This window comes from Podarcis melisellensis (assembly GCF_964234715.1).
Source record: "Podarcis melisellensis genome assembly, chromosome: 2".
Taxonomy (NCBI): Eukaryota; Metazoa; Chordata; class Lepidosauria; order Squamata; family Lacertidae; genus Podarcis; species Podarcis melisellensis.
In genome coordinates this window covers 56,729,957-56,749,459 of record NC_138529.1, presented here as the reverse complement: position 1 = coordinate 56,749,459, position 19,503 = coordinate 56,729,957, and the positions used below count along the sequence as shown (strand labels likewise).

Sequence of the window (19,503 nt, the reverse complement as noted above, 5' to 3'; positions counted from 1 at the left end):
CTCATGTATTGGAATTATACATTCTAGGGTTTCCATATGTCTGGGATTTCCCAGACATAGCTGGAATCCAGCTGTCTCTAGCAGTGTTCAGGAGGAATTTGGGCTAATAATAATAATAATAATAATAATAATAATACTATTTATTTCCCACCCATCTGGCTGGATTTCCCCAGCCACTCTGGATGGCTTACAACATCTATAAACACACAACCAAACATTAAAAAACAAAATATCCTAGTATACAAGCAACATAGAAAACCAATAAATCAATAGAAACCAATAACAACAATAGTTTACAGTTATACCAAAATTAAAATAATTGCCAACCCCAACTAAACATTTAACCACCACCACCCTGACAAAAACAAAACAGAGGAACCAAAATTAGAACCGTTTAAAACATTTAAAAACATTTCAGCCAGTTGCCCCAACCCAAAAATTGTTCCAGCAATGTCCAATGGCCTCCCAGGAGCCTTTTAGCTGTTCAGGGTGAGTCAGGTGGAAATGGGCCTTGCAGCAGGGAGCAGGTCTTCCTTCCAGCATTCACAGCAGCAGCAAATGTCCAGACGTATGGAAGCCTGTGTCACAGTGCTGTTTTTGCCTATTTTTTTTAAAAAAAGCTCAAAAACTGCATTATTTTGCAATTTTGCCAAAATAAGGTCAGCAGCTTTGCAACTTTTCTGTCCAGATGTTCACTGTTTGAACCCCAGTACATTCAAACTATCTGGGGATGCCTCAGAGCCACTGCAAGATTCAGGGGAGTTGCCATTTTAGGAAAACCATTCATGTGTTTCCCAGTGAAGATTTAAAATAAATAAATCCCAGAGTTAACACACATCCCTCAGCAGTTATATTAAGAAAAGTGATCATTAGGGTATATTCTACAGGGAACAAATGGAACTTAGCCAAATGAATGAGGCCTTCATAGTAGCATTCAAACTGTGTGCTTAGTTTTAACTCTGTGGTAATATTACCACTTAGTTTTAACTCTGTGGTAATATTATTATAAACTTTTAGACCCTGGTGCACTTCTTGGGCAGAGTATCTATCCTCTTTTGTGTTTTCAAAGCCTAAGTCGCTACAGATCACTGTGTTCCATTCATTAAACCATGCTGCCTCTGATTTATTGATGACTAACTCTCTAGCATATGTACATTAGAAGTGCGATAGTAATATACGGTAAATTGCTGGTGTATTTTAGAACCAGTGAAGCCACTGGGGTGCCTCATACACAAGTTTCTAGGTAGATAGTTTGGCAGACAAATGAGTCAGATTATCACCTTGTTCCCACATTTGTGTTTAGCCTCTTCTGTTCTGCCAGGCTACAGAACCACATGCCATGGAACATACCACATTGTTTTTGGCCCTAGGAACACACATGTCCTCTGCCAGAAAAAGGGAATAATTAATGTAATACAATAAACATTGATCATATGCTAGATATTTTGGAGGGATCCAGTGGGGTTTTCAAGCCCTAATCATAAGCATGGTTTGCCTTCTGTCTGGCATATGGAACAAAATATCAAAGTGTACTGAATTGGCATGATCATCAGCAGGTCATGACAGGGTGAAGAACTGGATGGGCAGGATAGTTTAGCTGCGGCACATATGCTTTGCATACTCCAGTATGCAACTGAATACATCAACAGCAGAATCACAGTCTCCATTTTGCTCTATCTCTCACACTTGTTTGAACTAACTGGAGTTGTTTTTACTAAAGCCAAAGATTTTATCAATAGTAGATTGTCTTCTACTTTGTTGTTGTTTAGTCGTTTAGTCGTGTACGACTCTTCGTGACCCCATGGACCAGAGCACGCCAGGCACTCCTGTCTTCCACTGCCTCCCGCAGTTTGATTAAACTCATGCTAGTAGCTTCGAGAACACTATCCAACCATCTCATCCTCTGTCATCCCCTTCTCCTTGTGCCCTCCATCTTTCCCAACATCAGGGTCTTTTCCAGGGAGTCTTCTCTTCTCATGTGGTGGCCAAAGTATTGGAGCCTCAGCTTCACGATCTGTCCTTCCAGTGAGCACTCAGGGCTGATTTCCCTCAGAATGGAGAGGTTTGATTTTCTCAAGAGTCTCTTCCAGACCATAATTTCAAAAGCATCAATTCTTCGGCGATCAGCCTTCTTTATGGTCCAGCTTTCACTTCCATACATCACTACTGGGAAAACCATAGCTTTTACTATACGGACCTTTGTTGGCAAGGTGATGTGTCTGCTTTTTAAGATGCTGTCTAGGTTTGTCTTCTACTACTCATGGCTTTTTAGCAATCATAAGCAGCATTCCCCTCTCACCCCGCCAGCCCATTTCCACCGGCTTCCCTTTCAGAAATACAATCCCTCATCAGGTGTTCTGCGTTTGTAAAATAGTAAGACCAGTGGCCATGCTGGCTGGGGCTGATGGGAACTGTAATACAACAACATCTGGAGAACCACAGGTTCCCCATCTCTGATCTACAGGTTGCAGCAAAACCGTTGAGGAGGTCTTTATCTGGTCAGTTTCAGTGACTATGTGGGAACTTCATGTATTGTTCCTTCAGCTTCCTAGGAAACATAAAGACACACTGGTGTATTGAATAATTATACATTCTAGAAAACAATTATTAAATTAATAAATAAGAAACACAGTTTACATAATACTGAAATTGGGGCGGGAAATGCAAAGTTCAGCAAACATTTGCTCACTGCAGAAATGAATATAATAATAAATCTAGTACGGTAAAGGGACCCCTGACCATTAGGTCCAGTTGTGACTGACTTTGGGGTTGCGGCACTCATCTTGCTTTATTGGCTGAGGGAGCCGGCATACAGCTTCCGGGTCATGTGGCCAGCATGAAAAAGCTGCTTCTGGCGAACCGGAGCAGCGCACGGAAACGCCGTTTACCTTCTCACCAGAGCGGTACCTATTTATCTACTTCCACTTTGACGTGCTTTTGAACCGCTAGGTTGGCAAGAGCAGGGACCAAGCAACGGGAGTTCACTGCATAATATTATCTCTTCTGAAGCTGGGGTATCAAATTCAAACATAAATTCAATATACTAAATGCTCATATACTTTTTTTAAAAAAAGCCCTTACCTTTTTTATATAGGATTTGGCCAACTATCCTTGAACAATTTACAGAATTGAGATAATAGTGAAAATATTATATACACACATAACGCTTTGCTCCGTTCTGATAAATTCCATGCTTTGATTCATTACAGTGCATCCCATTTGACTCCACAAATGTGGAGAGTGGACAAATCAAATGTTCTATTCTATTTACCCTTCCCTCGTGAACTGAACCCCCACCCCCCAACACACAAACCCTGTCCATATACTTTCTTTGAGATAAATGGAAAAGCAATAACCCAAAGGAAAACCATGTTGCTAAATTGGAGTGGGGATGGAGTAGAGTGAAAATCTGATGCAGTCTCCTGTAGCAGCAGCCACTGCTGAATCTGACCCCCTGCCCCACTAAGAACCACCACATCCTAACCCTGAAGATGGTTCAGTAATGTGAATGGTGTATGGTAGCAGTGCTGTACTGTGCAGACTTTACTGGGAACCCCAAAAGGAATTCTCTCTACTGAAAGGGCAGAACGATGCACTTAACAGTTTAATACATAAGAAATTTTATCTCTGGAGATGATGTCTGCTTTATTCCTCCCCCCCCCCCCCCGCCCCATCTTTATTCACTAAGACCATACTCCCACTTGCATTTGCTTATCTGGAAGGAAAATGGGAAATAGCCTTTGCATGATGAAAACACAAGTGGAATTACCAGATGTTTTGTAACAAAGAGTTTATCTTTTATTGGGTTTTATATGGTCTTAAATCAGTAACTAAAGAGGGCTCTCTACAAGAACCACAAGATTCTTACTTACTTTTCCCATAAATATTCCGCAGACTGAGACTGCTGAAGGCTTGAACAGGTGCTGCTTCTTATGACTTCTTTGCATTTAGTCATAATTGCACCCCCCCCATTTTTTTATTTCTGCAAATTAATACAACAGTATTGAATCAGCATACATAAAAAACATAAAATACCTTGCAATAATTGCTTGCAACAAACCCTGTTAGCTGGATCTAAGAGCCACTAAATACTTCAAAGCAGAGAAATTTTGCGAGACAGAAAACTAAATAAAAGCTACACCAGCTTTCATAGTAAGGCAGCTCCAAACACTCAAATAACACCTGTGTAACATACTACCACATATGTTAATTAGGCTGTGTATACATTCTGATCATAGTTTTATTGTAAGGACAGAAGAAGCCACAAAATCAAGGAAATGAGGTAATGTTATACAGGGAAAGGATTTGAAAGAAGAGTGAGGTGACTGAGGATGTGAGGACTATGTGGGGTTCTTGTCAGGAACTGATGGAGTAGGAGAGTATAATCCACATTTGCTTGTGGGTGGCATGGATCTTCTTAAAGGTAAAGATAAAGGGTCCCCTGACCATTAGGTCCAGTCACGGATGACTCTGGGGTTGCGGTGCTCATCTCACTTTACTGGCCAAGGGAGCTGGCATACAGCTTCCGGGTCATGTGGCCAGCATGACTAAGCCGCTTCTGGCCAACCAGAGCAGCACACGGAAACACCGTTTACCTTCCCGCCAGAGCGGTACCTATTTATCTACTTGCACTTTGATGTGCTTTCGAACTGCTAGGTGGGCAGGAGCAGGGACCGAACAACCGGAGCTCACACCGTTGCAGGGATTCAAACCACCGATCTTCTGATCGGCAAGCCCTAGGCTCTGTGGTTTAGACCACAGCAACACCCGCGTCCATGGATCTTCTTGGAAGCCCTGAATAAGGACATGAAGGTCCTATGACTGCCCACTTAGGGCTTTCCTGTTACTTCCTACCGGGATCATTCTACATCTCAGTATTATCAATTCTTGTTTCACTTACATTTGCTGCACCTCCTGGGCTCCTATTTCTTCCTGCAAACAACATCTAATCCCTTACAACTTTGCACTTTCAAAACCTTCACTCAGTTGTCAAACTTGATTCTGAGCTTTGCCTGCCACCTTTGTGCTTGTTTGCCTTGTGCAGCCTCTGGTTCAGAATAAACTCACCCATCAGGTCCTGATCCTGCCGAGAGTGCTGCCTAAAATGCAGTGTTGCCTGGTTAAGAGTTTAATTTTAGTTTATAAACAGAGGCTTTGTGCAATGAACAGCTACATGAAAGGCAAAAATTGGTTTCTCCCAACACAGGGCACACTTCCACACAACAATTTATTGTGGTTTTGGTGCCGTTCATGCATGCATGTTTTTCTACAGCATTCTCATAAAAATCCCATTCCATATCCACCACCCCATCTCCATTTAATCTACTGTGTTCTTAAGGTGTTTTTTACTATGCTTTTTGCAGAAATGGTAAATCCAGATTAAATTGAGAAATAACATAGGACAGCATTTTTATGAGGAAGATATGTGGAAGTTGTGCAAAAATTTGCAGCCACAATAAAGTTGCATTTCTTTTGTCTACCCACCTGTTGTAAAGCTTTCTCTATTACAAACACAGAATTTCTGCCCATTAAAAGGTGACAGCCCCAATGCTAACAAACAAGAAAAAGTACTGTAATTAACAGTCACAATGGTAGAAGAAAAGGTACCTTACAGTTTCATATGTATATATAAAAGAAAATGCAAATGCTTGTCACAAGCTGCAAATAAATGTTTTGTGTTGTTATTGTTTTATCCAACACCATTCTCTGAATCTCTACAAGTCATCACTACAAGATTTACTTATTAAAAGAACTTCCTGCTGGGATATACTGTAATACTTTGCTCCTTGTCCTTCCTTCCAGTTGTTACTCACAGCCCCTTTCCCCACTTAGACCCCAAACAGGCTTTTGTTGAGACAAACATCTTAGAAGAATGAGGGGTTCTTCTTTTTTTACTACCACCTAACCAAAAAACACTAATGGGGAGTGGGAGCTGGAGCAGTACCAAAGTTTCTCAAAATTAAACTACAGACTAGTTCATAGCATAGGCCAATAGTGCCTCTATTATTCAACAGTCATTCAAACACCCCTTTTACAAGAATTAATGTTCCCAACCACAATTTATCCAAAAGTTCAAGATCCCTTATATTTTGCACCGCTTCAACATGACCCCTTAAAATGTCAAACGTTTAATGTGCAGGCTTTCTTTTTAAACATTTGTTCCTACACTAACTACATAAGAGGGCATTCCAGAGGTCTGCATATTTACATGAAGCTAAGGAAGGTGGGAGAATGCTATTTTTAAAATAAATAAAAAGACACCTTCTCTAATGTATTAGGGGCCTATTGGCCAATATAAATGAATAAATAATAGCAATGATATAATTGGGGACAACTTAAATACTGCAAACCAGGTATGAGGAACCTGTGCAACCTTTAGATGTTGTTTAGATGTTTAGGGAAGTTTTTACTGTTTGATGTTTTATTATGTTTTTAATGTTTTGTTGGGAGCCGCCCAGAGTATCTGGCGAAACCCAGCCAGATGGGTGGGGTATAAATATTAATCATCATTATCATCTTCATTATTACAACTCCCATCATCCCTGACTGTTGGCCTGGTGGCTGGTCTGAGAGGACTTGGACTCCAACCACATCTGGAGGGCCAAAGACGTGGACAACTACCTGACATTCAGAAGACATCTGAAGGCAGCCCTGTTCAGGGAAGTTTTTAATATGTGACATTTTAGTGTATTTTTCATTTCTGTTGGAAGTCGCCCAGAGTGGCTGGGGAAACCCAGCCAGATGGGCGGGGTACAAATAATAAATTATTATTATTATTATTATTATTATTATTATTATTATTATTACTCCTGCTGTAAATGCAAAAGGTTTTCAGCTGTGGCTAGAAATTTTTACATCTACCACAAAGAATCTCATTTTGCTTGTGCTTCTTTTTTTATAGCTAACCTCTTTTTACTTAACTGTCTCTTGCAAGAAAAATTTCCTAACCTATTTTGTACAAATGCACCGGAGAGGAAATTGAAAATAAATAAATGATTGTGTAGCTAAACTAAAAAGCATGTAGAATCAACAACTTGGTGCTGGTGCCACCGCAGCTATAGACACAACCTGAATCTTGTAAGTAGGATAATGCTACATGGCATTGTGCACTGCCATAGAGACTTTCCTCCCATTTTCTAACTTAACAGGGTTGTACTAGTGACAATGACTCAGCCTAAAAGGACCAGAAGTTGCCTCTTAAAGAGACTGTCATCAGCCATGCCTTCCCATTGCCATCTTGACAAATGGCATCAACCAAGATGACCAAAGTGGCTTCAGTGTCATGACTGGGCTTGAAGCCAAACTAAACTGTTACAGGTGTTGAGTAGAGAAAACCTTACCACAATATTAGGATTCCCACAACTGATTCTGAAACTACATATATTGCATATATTAAAACTGTATAGATCCAACATTTTATATGGATTTCCTTCAGCTGCTCAGTGTATAAAGCACTTAGTCAATTTCCACAGCATTTCTCCTGGGAAACAGAGGAAGAATTCCATTTTAAAGCCTCTAGTTCCCAAGGGAAAAAATTACCAAAAGCAAGTGCCTAATTTACTGCATGACAGAATGGAGCAGTATACAGTATACGGTATATGCACACATGCACACAATAAGCAACAAATAGCTAGAATGACATTTGTTTTCCACAAGTACTGCATTTTAGAAGAATTTGCTTTGGCTTAGAAGTGCTATTAAATATATCTGCATTATAAATTGCAGCTGTGTAAGTGATATAGCTATCAGATGACACTTGAATAGTTTCCTGTTGCACTATCACCACTGAGGCACTGATAAAAAGAAAAAAGAAATTTTAGTAGAGTTTCTAAAGTGTAAACTGTTATCTTATGTTTAAAGTGTTGTTCTGGTGATTCTGTTTTCATTACAACAAATATTGACTCAGTAAATATCGTTGAAAGCAGTATTCCACCAGCCTGGAGATAATAATATAGGAATACTGTATATAAGAGCAGTTTTATAGTTGATGGGTTCCTTAGCAAATTCACTAGAAGCATGGTTCACAGTCAGTGTGTTTCGGGGGCCCCTCAAGAACAATTTGCACATTTGGGCATTATGTTTATTTAAGGCAATACAGCAAACCTGAGTATGGTAGGAACATCATCAACATAGTCAAACATTGAAGAACAGGAGCCTGGTCTAGGTTTTCTGTTTGCATTTCAATACAAGAATGGTTCGCAAACATTCTGTACACTCTTTCTGCAAATCCAAAATGATAAGCTTCACTCCCTTTCTTTACAAGTTATAAAGACCCATTTCAGGAACTCATTAAAATCTGTGGAAGCAGAATTAAGCCCTAGAAGAAATACTGAAAAAATACATACGTAGTATGTTTTTGGGTGTAAGAGAGCAATGTGCTTAAAATATAATCCAGGAGGAGGTGAAACACTCATGACCCAAGTATCAAAAGGTGGGGAACTATTCCTATTGCCACCTTTAAATCATGCCAGCGCCTTCAGCACAGGCAATGGGGGAAGAGTTGATTCATATTTCCAGCAGGCTTCTTTTTCCTTCAGCCCGTGGATCACCTGACTCATTTGCCTTTATCTGCTTTTACCTGCTGCCACCAAACCACAGCAAGGTGGTTTGTGGCACATCAGGTCTAAATGAGCTCTTGGTCCCTGACGGTAGCAGGTAGTGTGGCAGGAGGAGGTAGAAGGATTTCTGTTTCATTTTATCCAATTTAATTTTGCTGCCTGAGCCAAAGGAGAAGACAGCACCCCTTTGCATTCCATGCGCGGGAGCTAATCAGACCAGTAGCTGAATCTGACTGTAATGCTGCTGATGGGAAAGCCGTCTTCCATCACGAGCTAGCTTAGAGGGCACAGGGCAAGCTGTGTGGCACACGCAGCTCTGAGTATCAGCATCTTGCTTCCACTCTCCACATCTGCCATCTGAGGTGGCTTCCCTCACACTGCCTAATGGTAGGGTCAGCCCTGTTTTCATCCTTAAACACAAAGAACGCAGTGGTTCCCCAGTGAGGATGCCATCTTGCACAGCCAAATCCTACTGATTTCAAAGGTTGACTTATTTCAGCTTGTTGATTTCAATGAACACAGCCTTGGTTTCTAAGAGACAGTTTTTTGGGAGTTGTAAGTGGGATATAGGAACGGCCTCAAAGGGACAATGAATGGAGCTTGATTTGTTATTGGACAATGTTTACATATAACTAGCTGTTGCCTCAGAATGGTGGCACCAATAAAGCAAGGCAGAGAGTCTTCACACAGACGCACACACAATCCTGAACTGGGAAAAAAATAACCAGACAAATATAGTGAGTCACAATGGAAACATGGCATGTGAATGTGACAGGTACTTAGACAAATAGATTGTTAACACCCAGACAGACAGAGCTGATAAGCCTCTTCAGCCAACTGGACGCTTCTTTATCCTGCTAAGGAAGAGGAGGAAAGACTTAGGATGATGAGCAAAAGTAGACCTGGTAAGCTCTGACACATTGCTTCCAGACTCCAGTCCACACCCATGACAAACAAAATGTGCAGCGTCTCTCAGCAAAACCGCTTTATGTGCTGGAAGGCTGTAAATATTATTCTCTGCTTCTGTGCCAGATAATGATGTATTCTGTAGGCCAGGGCAGATTCCTCTGCATCATTTCTGGTTATGGCGATCAGGCTTTCACGAATAAAATTTTCATTGATGCTGTAGTAGTAGCAGTAGTAGGATACTTTGCAGGTGACAGTCATCTCTTTGGAGGAGTCCTCTATTTGAAATGCTGTCCATTATAAAGATAAAGAACCATAAGAATGGGCCTCTTCTGCGTTGGCTCCCTGTTTGTGGAATGCTCTCCCCAGGGAGGCTTGCCTGGCACCTTCGTTACATATATTTAGGCACTAGGCAAAAACGCTGTGGATATACAACCTGTCTGTCTCCCGGCACTGGTGATTGTCTGTAAGGGATTCTCATATGGTGGGTTTGATGTTGCCAGCCTACCTGTCACATTTTCAGGCATTCAATCAATCAAGTAAGAAGGAAGAGGAGAAGACTTGAGGGTGCCTATTAACAGTTAGCACCTGCACAACTGAACAGGCACACAAGTCACCTGGTCACAGTCTTCCTCACCATAGTAAAATGTATTGTATTTCTATTTAAATTACAGTAATTATTTCTAAATTTGCATATATGCAGTGCTTTTTTCTGGGGGCACGCAGGGATACGCATACCCTAAACACTTTGTGAATCTTTGTACTTTTGTCCATTTACAGGTTTTTTCCCCTAATTTGAACTATAAAATGGTGATTTTTCTTGAGTCAAAATGAGAGTACCCCTGAACATTTTTTTAAAGAAAAAACGCACTGCATATATGCATACAAATTAGATTCCCCACTCCTGCCCTACAGCAAACCCTATTGGTCTCTTGAGTCACATGACTGCCTGCTAGCTGCAATGTTGTCCTCTTGCCTTCAGCAGTGCTGGCACTGAAGCTCAGCAACTCCCTCTTCTAGAAAGCTACTAAGGTGGCAAAGAGAATTAAGTTGCAGTCTCTTGTTTCTAGAGGGGAGCTTTGAGACTCCCTGGGCCGTACAATGTACATGGCAAACAAAATAAAGGTAATATTTGTTTGGAGAGAAAGCTTGAGAAAATTTGATTGAAGCCAAATGTGTGAAAACACCTTAGAAACCGAAACCCGATTATCCTTTTCCAGGGTGTGCGATTTCAAGGGTAAACTGCTGTGTCATCCATCACGGAAGAAACACAAACACATTTCCTCCAGGTCCCTATCAGGAGGAAGACTCATGTTCCTCCCGTAAAGAGGCAACTACCTGTTCTGACAAAACACTTTGAAGTTAAAAGGCACTGATACTTGTCTTCCACTCTATCTTGTCAGACTATAGACAGAGGAGATCCGGACATCACTCTTATCAGTCTCAATTCACTTCGCAAGATAAGAGTAATGGGGGTGGGGGGGGAGTAACAGAGCTGGCATTCACCAGGAATGTTATTCCCCCTTGTTAGACATGAGCAGGATACAATCTGGGTCCTTAGACAAAAGACAACCCTTCCATTGGCAAATCCCATTCAACAGTGAGGCAAGAACAGCTGCAGATTCCTTTTCCATAGCACAGGGGTTTTCTGGGCCAGCCGTAGGCCCAAGGCTCTCTTACTTCAATTGTAAAGTGAAAGAAATAAAAGAAGTTGAAGCAACAGCTCATATTCTCCAGTTCTCAATGCTGGTCTAAGATTGGACTCTGCCCTTTTGTTATGAAACCCACAAGATAAATGAGCCAATGAGCACTAGGTGCTTACCTACACTGTGTGGCCTTTTTCTTCATCATTTAATAAGCCTGTGAAATTCATGTTGAAGATATCATATTCTTTTTACAAAAAAATGGTACAAGTCTAAGTGGGACCCACACACTACACTGTATATATTGGCAGTCCAGGGCATCTCTTGCCTATGAATGAGGCAGGACTGCTGTGTTTCTTTGTTTCCAGAAGGAAGAACAGCAAAAGAGGCTTGAGCTCAGGGGTCAGCCTCTTTTCTTTTGGCCTTAGGCCCACCCCCGGCCAGCCGTCCATTGTCCTCCCTGGCCAAGGGCGGGTCAAAGGCCAGCTCAAGCAGGTGGGTGGCACCTGCCCAGGTGAGCCTCGCTTGGTGCCGCAAACCCCGCCCACCTGTGGGGAAGGGAGGGCGGATATTCTTTGTTGTGGCTACCCAAAAACACCCAAAGAGAGGACTTTCTTAACTACCTTGTGGGGTGTGAATGTAAAGGGGTGTTTCTATTCATGCAAGTAGGCATTTGGGGAATTCAAGTTTGCACCTCGTTGATTTCCAGAATTCCGAAAGCCAGCATCTGGGAAGTAAGAGGTGCTATATAGAACAAACTGAATAAAAGTCTTTGCAAATTCCCAGCTATGGTGCAGCAAGGGAAGTGATCTAAGCCCTCTTGGACAGGACAAATTCAGAGAAGGAACATTTTAAGAGCAAAGATAAATAATGATTATGCAGAGAGAGGCAGCCTAAAGGGTTGAGAGACTTGTTCCAAGAGACAGACACTGTATATTTTTGTGTGGGGTTTGGAAATAAATCTCCAGGCACATAACATAAACAGTGATGGAGAAAAACTTAAAATAACTAATAAAAAAATTGAAGTCACCTACTACAAAGTAATCAGTCATTAATTAAAATTTATGTATATTGAGTTTAAAGGTAAAGGGACCCCTGACAGTTAAGTCCAGTCGCAGACGACTCTGGGGTTGCAGTGCTCATCTCGCTTTACTGGCTGAGGGAGCCAGTGTAGTTTCCAGGACATGTGGCCAGCATGACTAAGCCGCTTCTGCTGCTATTGAAGCATCCTGGTCTTCCATAACACCTCAGCAGTGCCACAGGCTGATAGCATCCATGCCACGCCGCATTGAGGTAGTAATTGATGCAAAAGGGGCCCAAACCAAGTACTGAGTACATATGCATGCTTCTATTTCTCAGAGGTCCAATATTGCTCTATTTGCAGTCCTTGTTTTGCTGATTTCATTTAATATTTTAATTTTCTGATATTGTTAATTTGGGGTTTTTTTCAGCTGTACGCCAGGATCATCGCAATTATAACAAATAATAGCTTGACATATCTCGCTTGGCATGTCATGAGTCTATCTCATATATTAGTTTCACCTTTTAAGTTGAATTACTGAAATAAATGAACTTTTCCACGATATTCTAATTTTCCGAGTTTCGCCTGTACCTCAAAAGTTAATATATTTTGTGGGGTGTATGGGGTGTTAGGGGAGGCATAGTACTTCTGGTGGGGGACACATTGTGCTTCTTCTGGTCCCCATCCCGCACTTAACTCTCACCTGTGGCTCCTAGAAGCTGTCAGCATGTGACAGTGGCCACACCCCGGAAAACAGTTTTGACTGGTTGCCTACACCAGGTGAGGGTAGCCAATGGGTCTCAAACCCTCAGTGAGTTAGGGGCTTTCCCTGCATGCAAAGGCAAGCTCTGGAGGACTGATAATTTCTCATGATTAATCTTTACTAGCTCTTCTAAATTATTTGTAATCTATATTTCTAAATACCTTTTTATTTCCCCACCCACCCACAGCTTTGGTAATTAAATCTCCGGAACATTTAAGTTACCAGTTTACCCAAACACCTAGGTTTTAACATGAAGCGTGCGAAGAGAAGTGCGATGTTCACATTCTCACCATAAATAAAGAAGGTATATGTACTCTGGGCTGCATGTGAAGGAATATCCTTGAATGAGGAAAAAGAATAACTGCATTTGTTGCTTCCTAGATGCTGCAGGAGCTGATCGGGAAAACCGCTCGAGGGTTTTGTCATTAGAATTTTGGTTTACAGTGGCTACAATTCAGGTTGTTTGACGGAACAATTCTCTCTGAGCTGGAGCCCATAGCTCTTGGGTTAAACTAAATCTGAAACATGTACTCATGTCGCTTTGGAACTTGAATCACCCAAGGGCTTGCTGCTGTGCCCTTAAATACCTGGTCAACCTATGCATCTCTGTAAACAGTTGCTTAGAAAGAAAAAACAGATCCACACTACATTTAAGGCACATTTAAAACACATGACTTTCCGCAGTTTCCTGGAATCTTAGAGGGAAGTCATGTGCTTTAAATGGATACTGGATGTGCTTTAAAGGTGTGGTGTGGATTTCCAGGGTTCTTTTCCAAAGGGAACTGAGCATGCAAATGCTGTCCTGCATTTGCCACTGGTTGGAGGAGGAGGTACAAAATCAGTAATGTGGTTTATCTTTCGTCCAGCTCAGGGCTGAAATAGAACACAAAAAGCTCCACCCTCTGCAGTCGTGTTTCTTACCATAAGCTAGAGCAGGAGCGCACGCACACATGCGCAAGCGCTCACGCCTGCCGCTCTTTCCCCGCTGGCTTTTGGAGCCATGGCAGGGGAGGAGGAGGTGTTTGTGGCTTCCTATTGGCTGCAAGAGCTTCCTGCAGCCAATAGGAAGCCGTGGCTGCATCCCGGAAGTTACTCCCTGGGCGGAGCTAAACCAGTGCGCCATGCCAGTTTAGCTCCACACAGGGACTGACCGAGCAGGCAGCAAAGGCCGGGGGCTGGTTTGTTGGCCCCCTCGGACCATAGTTTGCTGACCCCTGAGCTAAAGAGAGCCAGCTACACATAGCACTTCTGTATTCTCTCACGTGCAGTCCTTAGTATCAGCATCAAGGTGAAAGCCAGCCATTCCAATACAATCATCAAATTCCATAATGTTGCAGGTGGCTTTTGAAACCCATCCGAGGTTTCGAAATGTCCCTGCATACCAGCACCGGATTTAGGGCGGTGCAGGTAGTTCCTCCACAGAGGGCGCTGAGGCAAGGGAGAGCAAAATTGAGAAGATCCATTTGGGGGCCTCACACAGGATGACATATTGCAAAAGATTGCCAAAGTCCCCCCCCCCCCACCTCAAACACACAGATTGTGCCAACTCCAGCAACTGAATTCAACTTGAGGCTAAACATGATTGGTAACACTTGCCATTAGTGGCTTCTCATGCACTGAAAGGTCTCACCATGCTACCTTCAAGAAACACACCACTTTGAACTGCAACCTCTTGCAATATTGAGACACCTATTTCTTTGTGTTCATTTTGATTTCTTTTTTTTTCCTTTCAGAGTGGGGTGTCTGATAGGAAAGTCTGCTTTCAAAAAGCCTGCAGAAGACAATTAGGGAGCTGGAGGGATTTCCTCTTCATCCCTCATAGAGCAGAAGGAGAAGCAATAGAGAACAAAAAATAGAGAGGCGACTACTCAAAATCATCCCGGCACCCTTTGGACTCCAGGCAACCATGTGTCAAAAGGCCAGCCCTTCCCTTCTCTAGCCCCAGTTTGGAGGCCTGTGGTTTCTCTAGACAGTTGGGAATTTATTCACCTATCCCACACTCTGGAATCCCACATTGCACCAGCCAGCCAGTCCTGGTAGGGAAGGCTACCACCTTTTCTCTCTAGCAGCATCCTATGACTTTAACAATGAAACAGAGAGGCAGAAATTCAACTGGAGCACATTGTTGGAAAAGCTGCACTGGCTGGATTTCTGCCTATCACAAGTTGGTAAAAGTGGAGAAGCCCTGCCAGCACCAAAAAAGGAGGAATCAATGCAGATTTCAAAAGCAGAAATTAGATTTGCATGCTTTCAGTTTATCCAAATGAAGAGCAAAGGGGAAAAGCAAAATTGGAGTTTTCTTTTAAAAAGATTTATCAATCTACATAATTTTTTCTGAGTGCATAGTATAAATGTCATTGGCATGCAGCTTGGATTCTATGGTGTATCCAATAGCCATGGATGTAAAAAAACAAAAAAAAAACCCTGCTACCTCTTCAATATCCTTTTCATCCAGTCCTAAGATATGAATTTTCTTTTTCTTTTTTCACCTGTTATTTCCCATGCATTTAAATCAAACTGTTTTCTGAAGACATCACTTGATTGGGTCTCTTCCATCCCCCCAAAAAGCTTATGACTTGATAGCTCAAAATGTCAGTACTAATTAAGAAAATGGAGCTGTGCGCAAACCCCCAAGAAGTGCATCTGCCGTGGGGAGGAAATATCACTATCTTCCCCAGAAGCAGGAGTGCAGAGCAAGTATTTCTCCATAAACTGATTGTTAGCCAGCGATTTGGTAACCTCTGAATTATATGCTGAAGTACCCAACTTCCTCTTGTGGTTATGAGGAATAATTTTATATTTTGTGAAAGCAGAAGTTTAAAAGTAGCCACAGCTATGAATTTACATAAGACACAGCCAAATCCCATTCTGATTTATACCCTGTTCAAAGGCTGCTTTTGATTGGGTCAAGGGGTACAAAAAAAGGGATCCCTCCAGCCATTGCTAATGATGGCTATTGCTACACTGTGTTAATAACCATGTAGCTTACATTAGCCTCCTGCCACAAATGCCCCCACTGTTCTTTTGCATTTCAAATTAAACCAATGTGATATTAGACTGATACTGGATCTCAGCACTAGGCTGCCAGTTAATTTATCAGCAGCCCTGAAGAAAACTCAACATGTAATTTTCAATGCAATTTGACTGATCAGCAATAACATAATTGGTTGCAAATGTCTCTCTCTTCTGTTGGTTTTGTCAAGTGATACTTTCATTAAAGTGACAGCACCAAAAATATGATCTGTATTCTTTTCTTTTAAATCAGATCTTGGCAAACAAAGGTTGGCGTGTTAATGAGAACTCAGGAGGGGTTATCTGGTTTTGCCTACTTAGCATTTACTGTTCAGATAATCCTTGAGATATTGGTGGCATTGCCCCCAACCCACGCGAGAGAAAGTTTCAAAGCCAGAGAGCTGGGGCCAAGAGCAGGAGCACTAAATGCCAACACTGAAATGAAAACTTGGAGGCAAATTCTGTCTAATGGCAGAGGAAACCTTTTAAAGCTTGGACTAAAGTTAGCTTTCATGGCCTGATGTCTGGAGCTGTTGCTCCAAGGACAAGGGCATTCTCCCTGCCTATGAGGTCAGAGGGATTTTAAGTTTGTTGCTTAGAAGATCAGTTCTTTGTTCCTTGCTAAGGTTGCACCTTATCTAATTTAAAAGGACCAGAGGAACTTACCTCACCCCAGTGAACGAAGAACTGTCAGAAATAATGCAAACTGGGATCCTGTAACTCTATTTTCTTGTGAATGAGGTTGCCAACTTTTTTTTTTTACTAGTTTTGAAGCTGTGCCTTTAACAGCAGACTGGCAAGCAGAAATCAAGCTTTTCCAGGCACCAAAATAAGTGAAGGAATCCCCTTTGCCTAGGCTCAGTTTTTGTGCATGTTAGGTTACAGTTCAAGACCCAGGACCAAAACTGAGTCAGCACCAATCAATACCAGCAGCTAAGATGGTGAAAACCTAGTTCCCCCAATATGAGTAGCCTGATATGTAATTACTTGCTAATTATGCAAATCAGGCACATTAATGTCTGCATTCTCTGCCAAATGCTTTGTGTTTTGCTCCTAGCAAAGACCACAGAAGTCCAGGAAGGAGCTTCTGCCAGCACAGAATGGTCTCTCTCATTGGCTCAGTTCTCATGTAACCCCCAAGCCAAACCATAGCGTAGTACAAAGAATACAAGCCACATGGGTTCCTAGAGAGGCTGCTGTGCTCCTTCCTCAGTCATCCTGCTGCTGTGCTACACAGCACTAAGCCATGGTTAGGCTTAAGATACCATCTGAGCCCAGGCTCATAGTTTGCCTCCACCAAACAAAACCATGAGTTTCAAACCAAGGATCTTACATTCTTTGAAAGGCCCAAAAAACTCTAGGGCAACTCTAGGGTGGCTACACTGTGGACTTCCAGGTGTTGCCTGACTCCCCACACCCCTCACCACTGACCGTGCCTGCACCAGCTGATGGGAGTTAGAGCCCAACAGCATCTCAAGCGCCACAAGTTAACTGCTCTAAGTTATGTGTCTTAGTTTACATGGTCTATAGAACCATATCAGCGTCAACCCCCTGGCTTGGAATCAATAAGATGTGCTTCAGAAAGAGGCCAGTCCCTGGAGCCTATTAGGCAAAAGAACAAGGCAAGGCTAATGGGCAAGATTAGCACAAATCTGTGGGGTCAGAGGTCTCGGAAATTAACAACAGGCCTTGAGGTAATTTTTCCTAGCAACAGGCCACAGACTGAAAGGAAAAGCTTTCCCACTTCTTTTTAAAAACAAAACAAAATTAAAACATCTTGCTCTTGTATCTTCCATGGCAGAGAGTACTTTCTCTTCCACTAAGACAGGCATGTGGAGCCTATAGCCCTCCAGATGTTGCTGAACTGCATTATCCCTGGCCTTGGGCCATGCTTGCTATGCCTGATGGGAGTTGTAGTTCAGCAACACCCTCACCCCTGCGCTAAGAGATGAGTCCTCAGATGCAGGATTAGGCATGGGAAGGTCATTAGAGGATCAGCCATCACTATAACAGTAATCAGTCTCATGGACTAAACATTCTAGCATGAAACAAGACCGGCCCAAGACATTTTGCTGCGCATGGCAAAGGACAAATTGGCACATCCAGAAGCTGACCAGACTGGTACTTGATTCTTACTTTTAAGAGCCCCGTCTGGCAGAACCTGAGATTCTCCCCCTAAGTCCTGATGCTGCAAACCATCTCCCATCAAAGGCCACCTCTTTGGCAGCGCAACATATATGGCACCACAAAGCTACCCTTGCGATTAAAGGCTCCAACCACCAGATTTTCCCAGCTCACTAATACAAGCAGGAAACAGGCATTTGTCAAAGGACAGGCCTTCCATGTATGCTCAGAGGCTCCCAGCTTTAAGTTTCTGAAAACAAAAAGGTGACAACCTGATTCTTCTTTCAGATCACACCGATAACACTGCATCAGTCAAACAGTTTAGCTTAAGGTTTGGGAGCGGTGGGGCCTGTTTGTGAAACGATTATAATTCACCCCCCATAATATCGCCTGCAGTGTTTGAGGGTGAAAACAAGAATTTGATCAATAACATTCATGTTTGGGTGGGGGGTGTCAAGGAAACCAATCTTTCTCTTCACAGGAATAAACAAGCATTTAAAGTCAGGGGAAACCAACAGATCCAAGCTCTGTCCCCCTAGTTGCACAGCCGGACTGAGCACAAAGCACCTCCCCAAGATAAAGTCACACAATCCTTCTAGACCATGGATAGTAAATGTAATACAGTAAGATGCATTGCAAGTAATTGAAATTAGCACCAGAAATTACTAAGCAATCATTTGTGAAGTCTTAATTCTAAGGCTGAGTCTAGAACAGTAGTGGGGAACTAGAATCCAACAAGGGAAGGGCCACTAGTTTCTTTTCCCTGGCCCAAAAGGAAAGTCATCCTACAGCCACACATCAAAATCCAGTTTCCCTCCTTTAAATTCTGTCCAATTAGCAGAGCTATTGCTGCTTTCTTCTCCTTGATCAAATAATCATTAAACAGTGGTTTCCATTCATTGGGTAGGATGCAAGAAAGCAGGAGCAAGCTTGCTTCATACTGAAAATGTGAGCAAAATATTGTCTGCATGTTTTCCCTTAATATATCTGGAAATATAATGGCTAGAGGCTTAAAAAATAATAATAATAGAGATGCCACCTTTTTCTGGTAGCATCCTCTGTGCCTTTAACAATTGTGCAACAGCTAGAATTTGAAAAGGTGCTTTTTTACCCCACAACCTGGAAATGCAGCAATCAGGAATTGCACTTGCTGAATCTTTGCCCATTATATAATTGTTAAAGCACTGTTCCCCAGGCTAGATATACCGTAATCTTGGTGTGTGGTGGTGGGGGGGGGAACATGTAATACACTTTCATCCCTGGGAAAGGTTATGTGAGTCAAACCTCATTATAAAGACCACAAGCAGCTTTGATGAGTCCTGGTTTCCCTCTTCTGTACGCCAATTGATATGACTCCTTTCCACCTTCCTACTCCACTGTGCTGAAAAAGGCTGTTTCTCATGCCAGGCTAAACGAGTTACTAGGTAAGGTGCTTCAGGAGTACCCTCTTGCTGTTACTGACTAATACAGGCACAC

At 42.3% G+C, this 19,503-nt stretch overlaps 1 long non-coding RNA gene across 2 annotated transcripts in view; it reads right to left on the bottom strand.

Moving 5' to 3' along the window:
* Window positions 1-2,250: 2,250 nt before the first annotated feature.
* The window catches only part of LOC309360192, a 50,819-nt gene continuing 33,566 nt past the window's right edge, over window positions 2,251-19,503 (bottom strand). For both annotated transcript variants that reach the window (XR_014163948.1, XR_014163949.1), the window contains exon 4: window positions 2,251-2,548. This is a non-coding gene — a long non-coding RNA (uncharacterized lncRNA). The remainder of the gene's footprint in view (window positions 2,549-19,503) is intronic.